Source organism: Artemia sp. Qi Xiang Cuo, chromosome 2 (assembly GCF_049724085.1).
Source record: "Artemia sp. Qi Xiang Cuo chromosome 2, ASM4972408v1, whole genome shotgun sequence".
Classification (NCBI taxonomy): Eukaryota; Metazoa; Arthropoda; class Branchiopoda; order Anostraca; family Artemiidae; genus Artemia; species Artemia sp. Qi Xiang Cuo.
Window position 1 is genome coordinate 61,503,826 of NC_142795.1, and position 15,000 is coordinate 61,518,825.

At 38.3% G+C, this 15,000-nt stretch overlaps 1 protein-coding gene across 1 annotated transcript in view; it reads right to left on the reverse strand.

The window, feature by feature from the left end:
* Window positions 1–277: 277 nt before the first annotated feature.
* The window catches only part of LOC148955472 (uncharacterized), a 255,100-nt gene continuing 240,377 nt past the window's right edge, over window positions 278–15,000 (reverse strand). Inside the window, exon 5 of the mRNA XM_089108213.1 lies at window positions 278–383. The gene's annotated coding sequence lies outside the window, so the exon portion shown is untranslated. The remainder of the gene's footprint in view (window positions 384–15,000) is intronic.

Below are 15,000 nucleotides of genomic sequence, written 5' to 3' on the forward strand. Positions count from 1 at the left end.
TTTTTTGGTTTTCCTAAGGAGGCTGGGGTGCACTGTTTTCTTATTTCATCTGAAACATTGTGACATTTAAAACTGTTTATTTATTTTCTTCTATGACCTTCTTTACCTCTTCAAATTTGATCAGACTAATCAAAATTGATCTTGCACTGCCTTCATTATTTTGCAGTCTCAGTTCTTTTGTTTCTGCAAAACTACTCAATAGTAATGTGTTCTTATTGAGTTTAATTTCTTATCTTGTCTGAAAGATTTTCTTTTCCATTTCCTTCTTTGTCAGAGATTTGGTTCTTACTCCCATCTTCTGAATTCAGAGGCTTTACCTCAAATCATAATGGTAAGTAGCAGTTGAATTTCAGCCCAAATGAAATACTGAGTGTCATCAACACCTGCAAAAGATATGCTCCGTGTCATAAAAGAGAGAGAAGTACCCAAGAGTTTAAAATGAAGGAATGGTCAGTGATCTCAAAAGGTAACTACATAAGTAGTAGCTTCAGTGAATTTAGTAATTATTGTTCTAGCTTCTGTGCTATTGGAGCGTATTCACAAGATATAAAAAAGCAGTCGCATTTCAAATGCAAGCTATTACCTTAGATCTTTTTTTAACATTTGCATTAAATTGAACAAACAGAATGTGCATTTTTTGCATGTTCTAGCTGAAGCCCTCCTTGCATAACATAGCATATATCTTCTAGCTTAAGATATTTCATAATATTAAACTACATTAACAAAAAAAAAGAGGATTAAAAGTCACTGATAATAAAACTTGACAATTCTGATTTTTGATATAATATTACTCAGTACCATATAATCTCACCAATAATTTTATGGTAATTAACTTTCTTTCCTGTCTGTAGCCTAAACAATAATATTTTATCAAATGGTTTTTGCAAAATGTGGATGTTATATTCAATATGGGAGTGGTTGTGTAGTATGGGTATGGGATTCAATAGTTGGAGACCAATCTCCCTTAAGGATAGATAATTGCAACAAAAATGATTTTTACACCAAAAAATGCAGAAAAGTCAGAGAATAACATACTAAAAGCCCACCAAAATCCACCCATGGGAAAATCCGTGGCAGGGAACAAACGGGGGAACCAGGGGAAATTTCGCAAAATCCAGGAGTGTTCGGATTGATCCAAGTTAAGATGATTTCCGATGTAATTTTTAACGTAGAAGTCAAATTTTGCATCAGAATCTCGATTACTCTGGCCCCTGAAGATTTATGAGGGGGATTAGGGGGGAAGAAGGGGAGATTTTGGTTTTCCAGGTCATTGCTATGTTAAGATGCGACCATACTGCTAGCAGGATATAGGCCTGGCATCAACAAGTTATCATTTGGCATGACACCTAGCGACAAGTTCTCTGGACTGACATCTAGTGTCTCTTCAGTGACTGAATTACCCAAAATGTAACGCCCTGAATACTCAAAATAGGTAAGTTTTCTTATGTGTATTTGGTAATTTTTGTTCTGAATCTTCAGTAACGTTGGTCATTTCTCGTTTGCCTTCTACCATTGAAAATTCTTTTCCTTTTAAGTGATTACTATGCTAAGTTTTGTGAAATTTTATTTCTATTTTTACCAGCGCCATCTTGCGGCTCCTGGAGCCGAATCTTAATGCTTTAAATGATCAATCCGTGGAAACTGTGTTAGTTACCTCACTGACAACAGTTCACTATGTTCGTTCAGTTTGTGCTTCAATTTCAGTTTTCTACGAGAAGAGGACAAATCTCGTGAATTTCTTTGCTCCGTATCTCCCTAATTATCCAACTAAAAATTTCACTAACAGGGAGTGCTAACAACATCTTATCAGTCGTGTAAGGTGTTCAGTGTTGTGCTTGCGTCGGGGATTGGTTCGCTTAATTGGTTTTTACTGTTTCTTGTCATATTTACACTAGTTGATATGATTATCTACTGTATATCTTTTTTAATTCACTGATGATTATTTGGTTTATTTTTTTTAACAATTGCGACTTGGTGCAATGATGTTTATGTTATTTACGTTTGTTCAATATCTAGGAACATTAAAACAGAAACTTGTCGCACACTTGTAGTGCATTGCACAATCATCTTTTTCTTTTTGGTTCTGTGCAATTTCCTCTATGAGTTAATATGGATCTATGTTCTAACTTTTGTTACTAAAAACGACTTGTACAATTCCTCAATTTATGTGTATTGCTTTTTTTGCTTATTGCTCCGTCTTTTCCTTTTTTATATGACGGGTTTTCCAATAAATAATAATGATAATAAAGGAGATTCGCGGCTTCAGTCCTCTTCCCACATCAAGTTCTCTGTTACTGAATTAAGTTCTCTGTTATTCTAATATTCTAATTAAGTTATATTCTAATATTATATTCTAATATTCTATTATTATATTCTAATTATATTAATATTCTAATTATATAAATATTTTAATTATATTAATTATGTAATATTCTAATATTATATTCTAAATATATTCTAATATTCTAATATTAATATTCTAATTAAGCTATTCATCAAGTTCTCTGTTACTGAATCTTTCGTATCTTCATTTCAGACGAGTATGGCTTCACAATGTGCAATCTGTCGTCAGAGCGAAGGAGATGATAACAGTCTCTCTACGCTTGGAAGCAAAGGTTCCGTCGCAATTAATACTGCCAGTAAAGAAAGCGGTGATTCTGTCGAAGTTAACCCCAGTGACAAGGTTCATGCTCACTGCCGAAGAGACTTCAGTAACCAGAGAAGAATATCTAGTCTTAAACGTTGCAATGACAGTGATTCATCAAGTAATCAAGAAAGTAACAGTAAATCCTTACGTTCTGCAAGTTCTTTATTCGCATTCAACAAAGACTGTCTGTTTTGTACGACCCCTGTCTCTACTTGTTCATGTCATTCAGGCTGTTGTCCATCCCAGACTGTTAGAACAGACACATTTCAAGCCAGTTTTAAATTTCTGTGTTCACAAAGACGAGACGAATGGTTAATAAGCATTTTGGGAAGGTTAAATGCAGCTACTGCTGAACTCCACGCAGCTGATGCTATCTATCACACAGTTTGTTCAGTGAACTTCCGGACTGGAAAAAACTTGCCTCAGCGCTATTCAAAATTAAGTGGTGAGCCTGAAGTAAAGAAGTGTAAAAATGGCAGACCTTCCGATGAGGTTCGAAAAGAAGTGTCTTACAAAACTGCGAACTTCTTTGTCGGTCTGGACGATGTGCAGGTTATACTGACCGATATTTCGAAAAAAATGGAGGAGTTTTTAGCCGAAACGGATCTGAAGCCATAGAGCAACGTTTACCTAAAGAAAGTGCTAGTTGATTACTTCGGTAACAAGGTGATCATTTCTGATGTTCCTGGGAAGCAAAGTATAGTGAAGCTTAGGGAGACGACTGCAAGTATTCTTCGGTATTATTACCAAATGGCAAAAGACGTAAATCTGGAGAAAGAAAAAGTCGAGATTGCGAAAGCTTTTGCAAGAATAGTGGAGAGCGAAATAAAGACTGTGATATCGTCCAAAGAAGAATATGACCAAATACACACCTTAGTTTCCGCGGAGGACAATCTCGAGTTCCTTGTTCCATCCCTACGGCTTTTCCTGTCCAATTTGATCAAACACAACAACGCCAAACTTGTGGTCAGTGCAATAGGGCAGGCAATAATGCAAAACACGAGACCTCGAAGCATTACTGCACCAATGCAGCTGGGGTTGGCTAAGTCTATGCATCGTCGGTTCGGTTCACGCGATGTTGTCGACACACTGAGCATCATAGGCTTTTGTGTTGGCTATGCAGAAGCCCTCCGGTTTGAAAGTTATGCGGCAACGGCTGAAAGCCCTGACTAAGAACTCAACATACCAAGAGGCACTCTTGTCCAGTACATTGCAGACAATTACGATCGTAACGCTAACACTCTGGATGGGCACGGTACTTCACATCGTATGGCTATTCTTGAGGTTAAGTTGCCGGGCGGCAAAGAAGAGTTACGCGTGTTTCCCACAAAATATTTTGACTTGAAAGAAATTATAGAAAAAACTGCTATACTGATCTACCCTTACGTGAAGCATACTGCCTTTACAAATCATCTCACTTACGTAGAGTTGGTACTTCCAGAGGTCAGAGACAATGGTAGACATCTCGAGATCATGTGGGTAAAGCCTCAGCTAGCTCTGCGAGGTTTTTCAGTCAGCAGGTAAGGTGCGATGCATTCAGCACAAGCTCAACAAACCCAAAAGTGGTCATCGATAGTTTTTAATTCGCTCATTGATCTAAATCAATCTAGTGTCACGCGCTTCAACACAAAGTTGATGTTTATTGCAGAGAAGGCAAAGAAACTCAACCAGATTCCTGTTGTAACCTTCGACCAACCACTGTATTGGAAAGCGAGAATGAGGGTTGAATCGTCGCCTTTCAGTAGCCCCTTGAAAGAGATCGTAATGATGCTTGGGTCCTTTCATAGAAGAATGAGTTTTCTTGGGTGTATGGGCTATCTTATGGAAGAAGCAGGTTTGGTTGAAGTCCTTGAATAGATCTACGCACCGAACACTGTAAAACACATCATCTCTGGCAAAGCAGTTTCTAGAATAATGAGGGCACATTTTCTTCTTGACTTAGCTCTGCTTATCATAGCTTTTTCTTGTTCCTTTGATTATACTACAAGTGGCCTGCAACGTGAGATGACATCACTACTAGTAGGTGCACTCCCGGCCTACAAAAAGCTAACATTCGACAAAATTTTAACGAAAGACTATTCTGCGTCTGCTGTACTTATTTTACTTAGAGAAGAAATTGAGCAGGCAAAGAAGGAGCTATTTAGCGAATCTAGGACTGCGAAACTGTGGCTTGAACAGTATTCTGAAATGAATAAAATTCTTAGGATGTCAGTTCGCGCTGAATGGACTGGAGATTTCGACCTGTATCTTCAGAGCTGGTTTAGTATGCTTCCTTGTTTCGCGGCATGTGGTTAAACTGCATATGCTAAATCCGCCCGTCTTCATTTACAAACCCTTGTCGGTTTGAGAGAATCGCAGCCAGAATTATACGAGAAGTTTCAAACTGGTGACTTTTCTGTTAACAGAACCGAACATTCGTGGTCAGGACTGGCAGCAGACCTTGTTATAGAACAAGTCTTCATGAAAACTCTGAAGACCGCTGGCGGTCGCACTAGAGGGAGAGGTACCGAACATTCGTGGTCAGGACTGGCAGCAGACCTTGTTATAGAACGAGTCTTCATGAAAACTCTGAAGACCGCTGGCGGTCGCACTAGAGGGAGAGGTATGAATGAAGCGCAGTGGTCGATCTGGACACTATCTATGCCAGTGCGAGTTCAAATGAATGCAATCATGCAAGACCTAACCGGATCTGTTTACCACACAAGCGACCAGCACGTTGATACATAGGGGTCCAGAATATTGAGAGACAGCGAAGATTAGCAGAAGCTGCTCAAGTTCCTTGAGCCTTTGCAGCCGTTCAACAAGAGTCAGGAGCTAATGAATGTTGCTACCGTAGTGAATGCTTCGCCAGTGGTCAACGTCGATGAAGCAAAAGCCGTTGGGCTGCACATACTGCAAGGGATGGTTAGAAAGCCAGTAGAGACTTTTGTACTCAAAAGGAAAGATAAAGTCGTAACTATGGCTGCTAAGTCGGCTCCGAAGCTTGATGGTGAGCCGGTCGAGATTGACCAAACGTTATTGTTCCAGCAACTACCGGCTGTAGCCACAGCCGACGGTCAGGATCTGTCGGATACTCTTGGTTATGAACTTTGCTCTTTTCCTCCTGCACTTTTCGGGTCATACCAACTGCTACGCACAGATGACAAGGCTTCCCTCTCAAATGCCCTCTGGAAAGTGATCGAAGGCTCTTCTGCGAATCTTTCAACGAGTTGCAAATATGTTGTAGATGGAGGATGGCTCCTACATAAATTGCCTTGAACAACCAGCGCTACTTTTGGACAAATATGTCTGGCCTACGCTAGCTATGTCAAAGCTCATTTTGGAAATGCTACGGTTGTGTTCTACGGATACGAAGATTCACCGTCAACAAAAGACCAGACTCACTTGAAAAGATCGAAAGGCATAAGATCTCCTGATATCGACTTTACTGGGACAACAACGGTAACCCTCAAAAAAGACTATTTCCTGAACAACCTGAAGAACAAGGGAAAATTCCTCCTCCTGCTTGGTGGAGTGCTAAGCTCGTCAGGATGTCGCGTGGTGTATGCCTCAGGTGATGCAGATTTCACGATTGCGACAGCCGCAGTGACAAGTTGTTCTGAGGTAGAAACCTGTCTTGTTGGCAATGACACAGACCTGCTCGTCCTGCTTCTTCACCATTGCCAGCCAGGAAGCTACCCACTTTTCTGTCAAGTGGAGACCAAGCCGGGAACATCCAAACTCTACAACATAAGAGAACTGAAAAGCAAGCTTGGGGAAGTCGCAGAGGTCATACTGCCCATCCATGCTTTTCTGGGATGCGATACGACCTCTAGGTTCTACGGCGCAGGAAAGCCATTATCACTTTTATTGGCTAAGATCAATGAAGAATTCCAAAAAAATGCGGCAGTTTTTTACGGGGAGAACATAGAAAAGCATCAGATCATCAGTGCAGGTGAAAAGCTTACACTGCTTGTTTATCGGGCTTAAGCTGATACCAACCTTCAGGATTTGCGTCACACCATGTTTGTCACAAAACTGGCTTCTTTGACCTCGTTCGTCCGCCCAGAAAGCTTGCCTCTGACATTGTCAGCAGCGAAGTTTCACTTCTTCAGACTTTTCCTACAGATCATGGAGTGGGTGGGTTGCTCAGCTGATCTGGACCCAAGTGACTGGGGTTGGTGGCTAGACAGAACCAAGTACGTACCTGTAACGATGGACTCGAAGCCAGCACCCGAAGCACTACTGAGAATGGTGCGATGTGCTTGCAAGTCAGGTTGTGAAACAAAGCGTTGCAGTTGCAAAAGAAACGGACTTCACTGCACAAAAACATGTGCCGAGTGTCATAGTACCGACTGCCAAAATTCAGAAAGCATTGACCTTGACGATGATTTTAACAACTAAGTACCTGTTTTAAGTTTTTTATTATTTGATTTGTTTTAAGTCTGTGATTCGCCGAAGTAAAATCAATCTGTACCAATTTTATACACCGTGATGATTCTTAATATACTGTGATCGAATCCTTGTTGAAATGGGTTCCGCAGCCAAAAAAAAAAGGAAGAGAATTCACTTTCCCTACTTTTCACCCTCTGCCATTTTTTCCTGATGAAGGGAAACTAGTATTCTGAAGGAAGATTTGGATTCTGCGTCTCAAATAATATCAGAAATAGTCTTTACAGCGATGAAATCGAGCGAATCTGAGTCTTCCTCATTTTCTCCTGTTTCCCCCGCTAAACCTATCAGATACCCCCGGTAGTGTGATATAATAATTCTAATGCAGAGTTCCAGTTCTGCGGCTTGAACTACGTAGGACTGGGTATTTACAGTGCTAAAATCGGAGGTCCTGGCATTTTTTCAGAATTTTCCCTCTTTCCCATCTTTTTCCCCCTGTCAAACTTTTTCCCATCGGTGGATTTTGATGGGCTTTTAGTATGTTGTTCTCCTGATTTTTCTGCATTTTTTAGTGCAAAAATCATTTTTGTTGCAACTTGTTTGACCTCAAACGCTATTTTTACTGGGCTATATGCTAGAAAATCAGAATTTTCCTGTACAGGAAAAATATACAGGGCTGAAAGGATTGAATTATATTTTCCTGTTTGAGACTACTCATAGTCACAATTTTTGCAAATAACAGTTACTGTTGACAATTGTTTGATGTTTAAGGAGATTCATATAGTGTATTAGAGTGAACTATGCATATCATTAGAAATGTGCTGCTACCATATGAAACTGCACCCATGATTTATATATTTACTTGACTTAGTTAACACTTTCTTAAGTTACATTCCTTTGTTTAAGACTGCCCATAGTAAAAATTTAGCAAGAGAGTTATCGTAAACTATTAAAGGCGTTCGATACCAAAAATTTCATTTTGCGAGTCTTATCGTCGGCTGACAGCCTCAAGACAAAGGGCCCATTAGCAAGTTTCCTCACCACCACAGGGACCTTCCGAAGCTATTTTGGTATAAACTGATAGGGGTTTTAGATGGGTCAACATTTCCAAATGCTAGTTTAAAATAAAGGGAACCTTTAGTCTCTTACTAATTGTTAAGCAAAACTGTCTAATAAATGTACGTACAACATAAATAATGTGCATCCCGCGTCCGCAAAGATTTCAATCAAGCCAGTTACCACAACAGGAATCTTCAAAAGCTGTCAAATTGTTCGATGAAGCTTCTTTTGAGTTGATTTTGAATGTTTTCTAAGCAGGTATACAAGAAAACTCTGCTCCATTCAATCAAAGAAACAAAATTTATGCTTTCTAATGATTTAAGTTTCATCAAATCTGTACATCTCTATCTCTGGGAGAAAACAGGAGAATTTAAATGGTTTTTCTAAGATCTCCAGGAAAGTAGGTATCGGCTTTTATTTTTTGTTGTTTACTCAGATATCTTATCTAAACTAATGACAAGTTATGGCAAAACCGCCCAATTAATTCTGGATAATTTTGCCATATAAACTAAAAGAGCTTGTAATGGACGAGATAGGGGGTTCTTTTAGGTATCGAACGACCTTAAGTGAATTCACGAGATATACTCTCTTATATGTAATTAACTAAAAAAAAAACAAGTTTTTTTTTAACTGAAAGTAAGGAGCGACATTAAAACTGAAGACGAACGGCAAGTATTCCGTATGTGAAATGGACTATCCCCTCCTCAACGCCTCGCTCATCACTATAAAGTTTTTTTCTTTTTAAAAAAATAAAGTTGTGAGAAAGAGTATAACTTTAGCGTAAAGAGTGAGGCGTTAAGGAGGGGACAGCCCCTTTCATATATGGAATAACTTCTGTTCGTATTAAGTTTTAATGTCGCTCCTTACTTTCAGTTAAAAAAACTTGTTTTTTTTTAGTTAATTTCTGAATGTTTTTGAATTAATGCAGCTTTTATTTTGGCTCACATGAACGAAATTCGCATATTAATTTTCCTTTTTTTGGCTCTTTGGCTTTCTCGAAATTGCGTTCTGACGTAACTTACGTATTAACTCACGTAACGAGTTTCTATATTCGTAGGTTTTTATTATCTATACTAGGGAGTTTGCCCCCTATTCATTTCCTTGCCCTTCACGTTAAAGTTCAAATTTTGTTAGAATCAAAAAGATCGGTTAATTTTAATAGAAAAGCTGTTTTGAAAGTGCTAAACAACTTTGGCGTAAACAGTAAGGCGTTGACTTGTGGGTAAACCCTCTCATATACGTAATCATTTCTTTTCGTTTTAAGTTTTGCTGTTGCTCCTTACTTTCAGTTGAAAAAAACTTGTTTTTTTTATACAATTTCTGATCGTTTGTTTTAAAATGCTGGGAAATATGGCGCCCCCTTTATGGAAATGTTCCTTCCCCCAAGGAAATATCCTCCATGGAAAGATCCTCCCCCGTAACCCCTACTCCGACCCCCCACTAGAAAAAAAATCCTCCTGAAAAAAACTGTATACTTCCCAATAATCAAGACTACTGGATATTCTAAGACTACTGGATCGATACGATTACCCCTGGAAAAAAAAACAAAAAATAAAAAACAAACAAAAAAAAAAAGTATCTAGGATGTTTCTTTTGTCAAAAAATACAAAATTCAACATTTTTGCAGATATGAACTTGAAAACTCTATAGAAGGGTTTTGTTATACACTAAATATGAGAGTGTGATTTTCATTAGAGTTCTATGACTTTTAGGTGTTTCCCCCTTATTTCGAAAATTAGGCAAATTTTATCAGTTAGGTAACTTTTGATGGGTAAGATTAAACTTGATGAAACATATGTATTTGAAATCAGCATAAAAATCTGATTCTTCTGATGTATCTATTGGTATGAATATTACTTTTTGGAGTGTCGGTTACTATTGAGCCGGGTTGCTCCTTACTTACAGTTCGTTACCACAAACTGTTTGATTTGCGACACTTACTTTACTGGATTAGCAGTTTCTTCGGTTAACTTCTTTGTGTGAGAATACTCGCAGTCAAGATTAAGCAAGTCGGAGATCATAAATCCATATATAAATTCTGCTATTAAATACAATTTTGTATACTTATTGGACTGAATTGAATAGATCTTAGGCTATATTTCCTTCTTTTTGACATCTTAGAGAGTACATGTTAGTCATAGTAATTGTTGAAAATTTCTGATTTTAATGAGATTTCTACTTTTATATTAAATTTGCTGTTTTTATTCGACATGACTAACACTTTATTAGGGTATATTTCCTCGCTTGACACTGCCCACAGTCAAAATTTTAGCAAATCACAGATTTTGTCGACAATTATTTTGTGTTTCATGAGATTTATGTATTATATTGGAATAGGAACAATAATAAGATATAGTTTACTGTCTATACTTGATTTGTTTAGTCCTCTATTATGTAACATTCCTTGTTTGAGACTGCTCGTCACCTATATTATAGCAAGTCAGAATGTTGGTGACAATTTTAGACGTTTTTGATGATTCTGCAATCATTTGTAATTTGTTGGATTTACTGGAGTTGATTTACGCTGTTTTTATATTACTCTTCCTTGCTTCAGAGAGTAGAGAGGGGGGTGCCAGTCCCACGGGGACTCCTTATATGGGCATAGAACCACGTGGTTTATGGTTTTGTCAGTGAGAATTTGAAAAACAGGAACTTTCTCACATTTTTGTATGGTTTTTGTCTGTGGGAATTTGAAAAACAGGAATTTTGTCACATTTATGGATGTTTTTATGGTTTTTGTCAGTGAGAATTTGAAAAAACAGGAAGTTTCTCACATTTATGTCTGTTTTTATGGACTTTGTCAGTGAGAATTTGAAAAAACAGGAACTTTCTCACATTTATGTCTGTTTTTAGGGTCTCTGTCAGTGAGAATTTGAAAAAACAGGAACTATCTCACATTTTTGTATGTTTTATGGATTCTGTCAGTGAGAATGGAAAAACAGGAAATTTCTCACTTTCATGGATTATTGAGTCATTAATCAAATTGTTTCCGAGCAAAGTTAATTAATGTCTGACAGATGACGTTAAGTTAATTAATGTCTTTGATGTATTCCCAGAGAGAACGTTTCCGGGGCAAAGTTTAGATCGCACGTGACAGATGATGTCATGATTGATTGATTGACATGAAAGGGTAATTAATTTGTTGTTTCTAAAGAGAATCGTTCCCGAGCGAATGTTTTGATCTTAGCGCGCGAAAAGCGTTTCTTTGTAATTTCAAATCTGAAAGCACAGGGATGTCAAAACAAAAGGAACTCGCTGAAATCACGTTTCGGGATTATTCGGGCGAAACCGTTTTAGCCATTTTATGAAATTATTTTAGCGAAACAGTTAGAGACATTTTAAAAGATTATTTTAGAAAAGGTTTTAGAAGAGAATTTGAGGGTAAAACTCTGTGGTCCTTATAATACACAAGTTGTATTTTAACAGTGTCGTGAGGTCCTCTACCCCAAGCCCAAAGGGTTCCGATCCCCCTACCCCAACCCCCAAGGGTTCCAATCCCCCTACCCCAACCCCGAAGGAAGCCCCTGGTCCACAAGGGTCCCCCCAAGCTCCCAAAGGGCCCCCGAACCCCCAAAGGCCCTCTCCCGGTCCCCAAAGGTCCACCGGGCTCCCAAAGGAGCAATCGGCGCTCAAGGGCCTCCCCAGACCCCCAAAGGCCCTCCTCGGACCCCCAAAGGCCCTCCCCCGGTCCTCAAAGGTCCCCCACGCTCCCAAAGGGCCCCCGGACCCCCAAAGGCCCTCCCCCGGTCCCCAAAGGTCCACCGGGCTCCCAAAGGACCATTCGGGCCTCAAGGGCCCCCTAGACCCGCAAAGGCACTCACCGGGCCCCCAAAGGCCCTCCCCCGGTCCGCAAAGGCCCCCCAGGCTCCCAAAGGGCCCCCGGGCCCCCAAAGGACCACCCCCCGGCCCCCAAGGGCCACCCGGCGACCCAAGGACCAATCGGGCCTCAAGGGCCCCCCCGACCTCCCAAGGCCCTCACCCGGCCCCCAAAGGCCCACCCCCGGTCTCCAAAGGTCCCCGGGCTCCCAAAGGACCACCGGTACCCCTTCCCTCCACCTTTTAAAATAATTTGAATTTTTTAACATGGTATTTTCTTTAAACTTTCTTACGTATCTTAAAATTACATGAAATATGCTTACGGCTCTACCAATCGTTCCCTGTGCTTGTTCATAGACACGACGTGGCTTTACCACTGGTACTCTACGGCAGGTTATCGACACTACCTAGTTTATTGCATGCATTAAATCAGTATTTTTTGCGCAGTGGAAGGATAAACACACAACTCATATCTGTAAAAAAGTGAAGATGAATTATTCGACAAAAGTATGTACACATGAAAAAATCATCGTCGTATTGAATGCAGACAAGGAGAAATACCTGAACTATGAAACGAGTGCAAGCGGTAACACTATTGGAAATGTATGCATGCGTTGTCATGACAGTGAGAAGTTAGATTTCTTTGGAGTACCAAAGAATTTCAATCGTGTAAACGGTGGATATGCAAGAGTAACATTACCAGAGAAATTAGTGCTCAAAGAGAATGGAAACTTAAAAATAATTGTCGATGATCGGGGACAACTCCTTGCTACGGCTTCTGGTAACACATTACCTGTTGATAAATCCTATCATCATCTTTCCGGTATTAGCATTTTAAAGAGAACAAGAAGAAGACAAGCATACTCCTGCACCAACATCATAAATCATATCTTGTCAATGTGTCAAAACTGCTATATATGTAAAAATAATGCGATAATAGACAGTAAAATCGTAGGCAGAATAAAAAGGACATTAGCAGAAAATATCATCAATGAATATAAAGATGAATTGACGGAAAGTGAAGTGCAAGTGTACTAATAATGTATAATAATGTATTTAACGTATTTTTATATTAATATTTTACATGCCATTATTTCATTAAAAATATCTTATGCATTATTTTGTTAAGTTTTCATTATTTTTAGCATATACTAGAACGTCAAACGTTCAAAATATCTATTAAAAAGGTCAGATATGTATGAAGAAGAATTTGTAGAGATAAAGGTACTACTAGCTGGCTCAATTTTTAATAGAAGATAGAAAAGTTCATGATCTCTTCTGAATTTTACCAAAGAACACAATTCAATTCTAATTTTTCCAGGGAAAATATAAATTTTCAACTACAGTTCTTTATTTCACAAAGACATAAAGAAATTTAAAGTTCAATTCTAAATTTTTCGGTGGAAGATAGAAAAAGTAATGCCATACTTGTAAATATTTTCCTGGAAGATAAAAAGTTCTAGTTCAATTTCAATTTTCTCAACGAAGTGAAGAAAAGTTCAAGTTCTCTACTGAATTTTACCAAGGAGCACAATACTAGTACTAACAACTTATACGGAGTTCTGAAAGTGGAAGTTTATTAAATTATTAAGAAGGCTATTATTTCTTTGAAATATGCATTTACACAGCAATTTCCATGTTTTTGATTTTATATTAACGTAGAATTTAAACATAGCTTCAATTAACTATTTTTCACAATCAAACTACAAGATTACATTTTATTGAACCAGAGAAATGTATGGTCATATGATTTTATTGTAAAAGCCACTAGACTTTATAAAATTCCCTTTTTCATGTTTCGTCTCCTTAACAATTCCTTAAAGTTTCAAATTAATATACCAAATCATACTTGACTTCGGGCTTCATTACGGAGTTCTGAAAGTAAAAGTAAATCTTTAGTGAGAAATAATAATAAAATTTAAACTTACATTAAGATCAGCAGCTTGCATGATAGGTTCGGACATCGCTTGACGGGGGTTGAGGCTTGTTGTGGCATTGACATGGAAGGGTAGGGATTCTCTTGATTGGTGGTCATGATAGGGCCAGAATATTTGATGACTGTTCCTCTTGAAGGGCTGGCGACTTCACTGTCTTGTATGCGGAGCATAGATGGGTTAGCATATCTAAGTAAATATTTAGTGAGAAATAATAATAAAATTTAAACTTACATTAAGATCAGCAGCTTGCATGATAGGTTCAGACATCGCTTGACGTGGGGTTGAGGCTTGTTGTGGCATTGACATGGAAGGGTAGGAATTCTCTTGATTGGTGGTCATGATAGGGCCAGAATATTTGATGACTGTTGCTCTTGAAGGGCCGGTGACTTCACCGTCTTGTATGCGGAGCATAGATGGGTTAGCATATCTCCTCTGAAAGTAAAAGTTTATTAAATTATTAAGAAGGCTATTATTTCTTTGAAATATGCATTTACACAACAATTTCCAAGTTTTTGATTTTATATTAATGAAGAATTTAAACATAGCTCCAATTAGCTATTTTTCACAATCAAACTATGATATTACATTTCGCTGAACCAGAGAATTAGGTTTAGACTTTTCTTAAAAGCCTAAACAAAAACTGAAATTGTAAAACAGCAAAATTTCGGTAACATGAGTTAATTGATTAGGTTTAGAATTTTATCAAAAGCCTAAATGGGAAATTAAAAAGATGCAAAACAAAAAAAAATGTCACTAGCGTCATTAAATTAGTTACCATTAACTCAGGAGCTATTCAAACGGGATCACTTGCGTGAATAGTAGACACTTTGTCCCCATTCCAGATCCACCATTCAACTTCTCTCCAAATTCAGGGGTCTTATCCCGCCACCAGACACCAATTGTGACAACTTCTACTGCAGCAAGCAATAATTAGAACCCAAGCTCTAAAATTGGTCTCAATCAGAAACCCTTATCGCTGTCTAAATTCACCAAGTGTAAAGATTTTCAAACAGAGGTCTTTATTCTACAAAGTTCAGGGAAGGTCTGACAATTTTATACGAGCAAAAATTCATTCAATACGAAACTAGCCTATATTTAATCAAAGATGAACAGAAATAATAACGAATAATTGTTCAAACGTAAACTTATGTCCAATGACATACTAGTTAA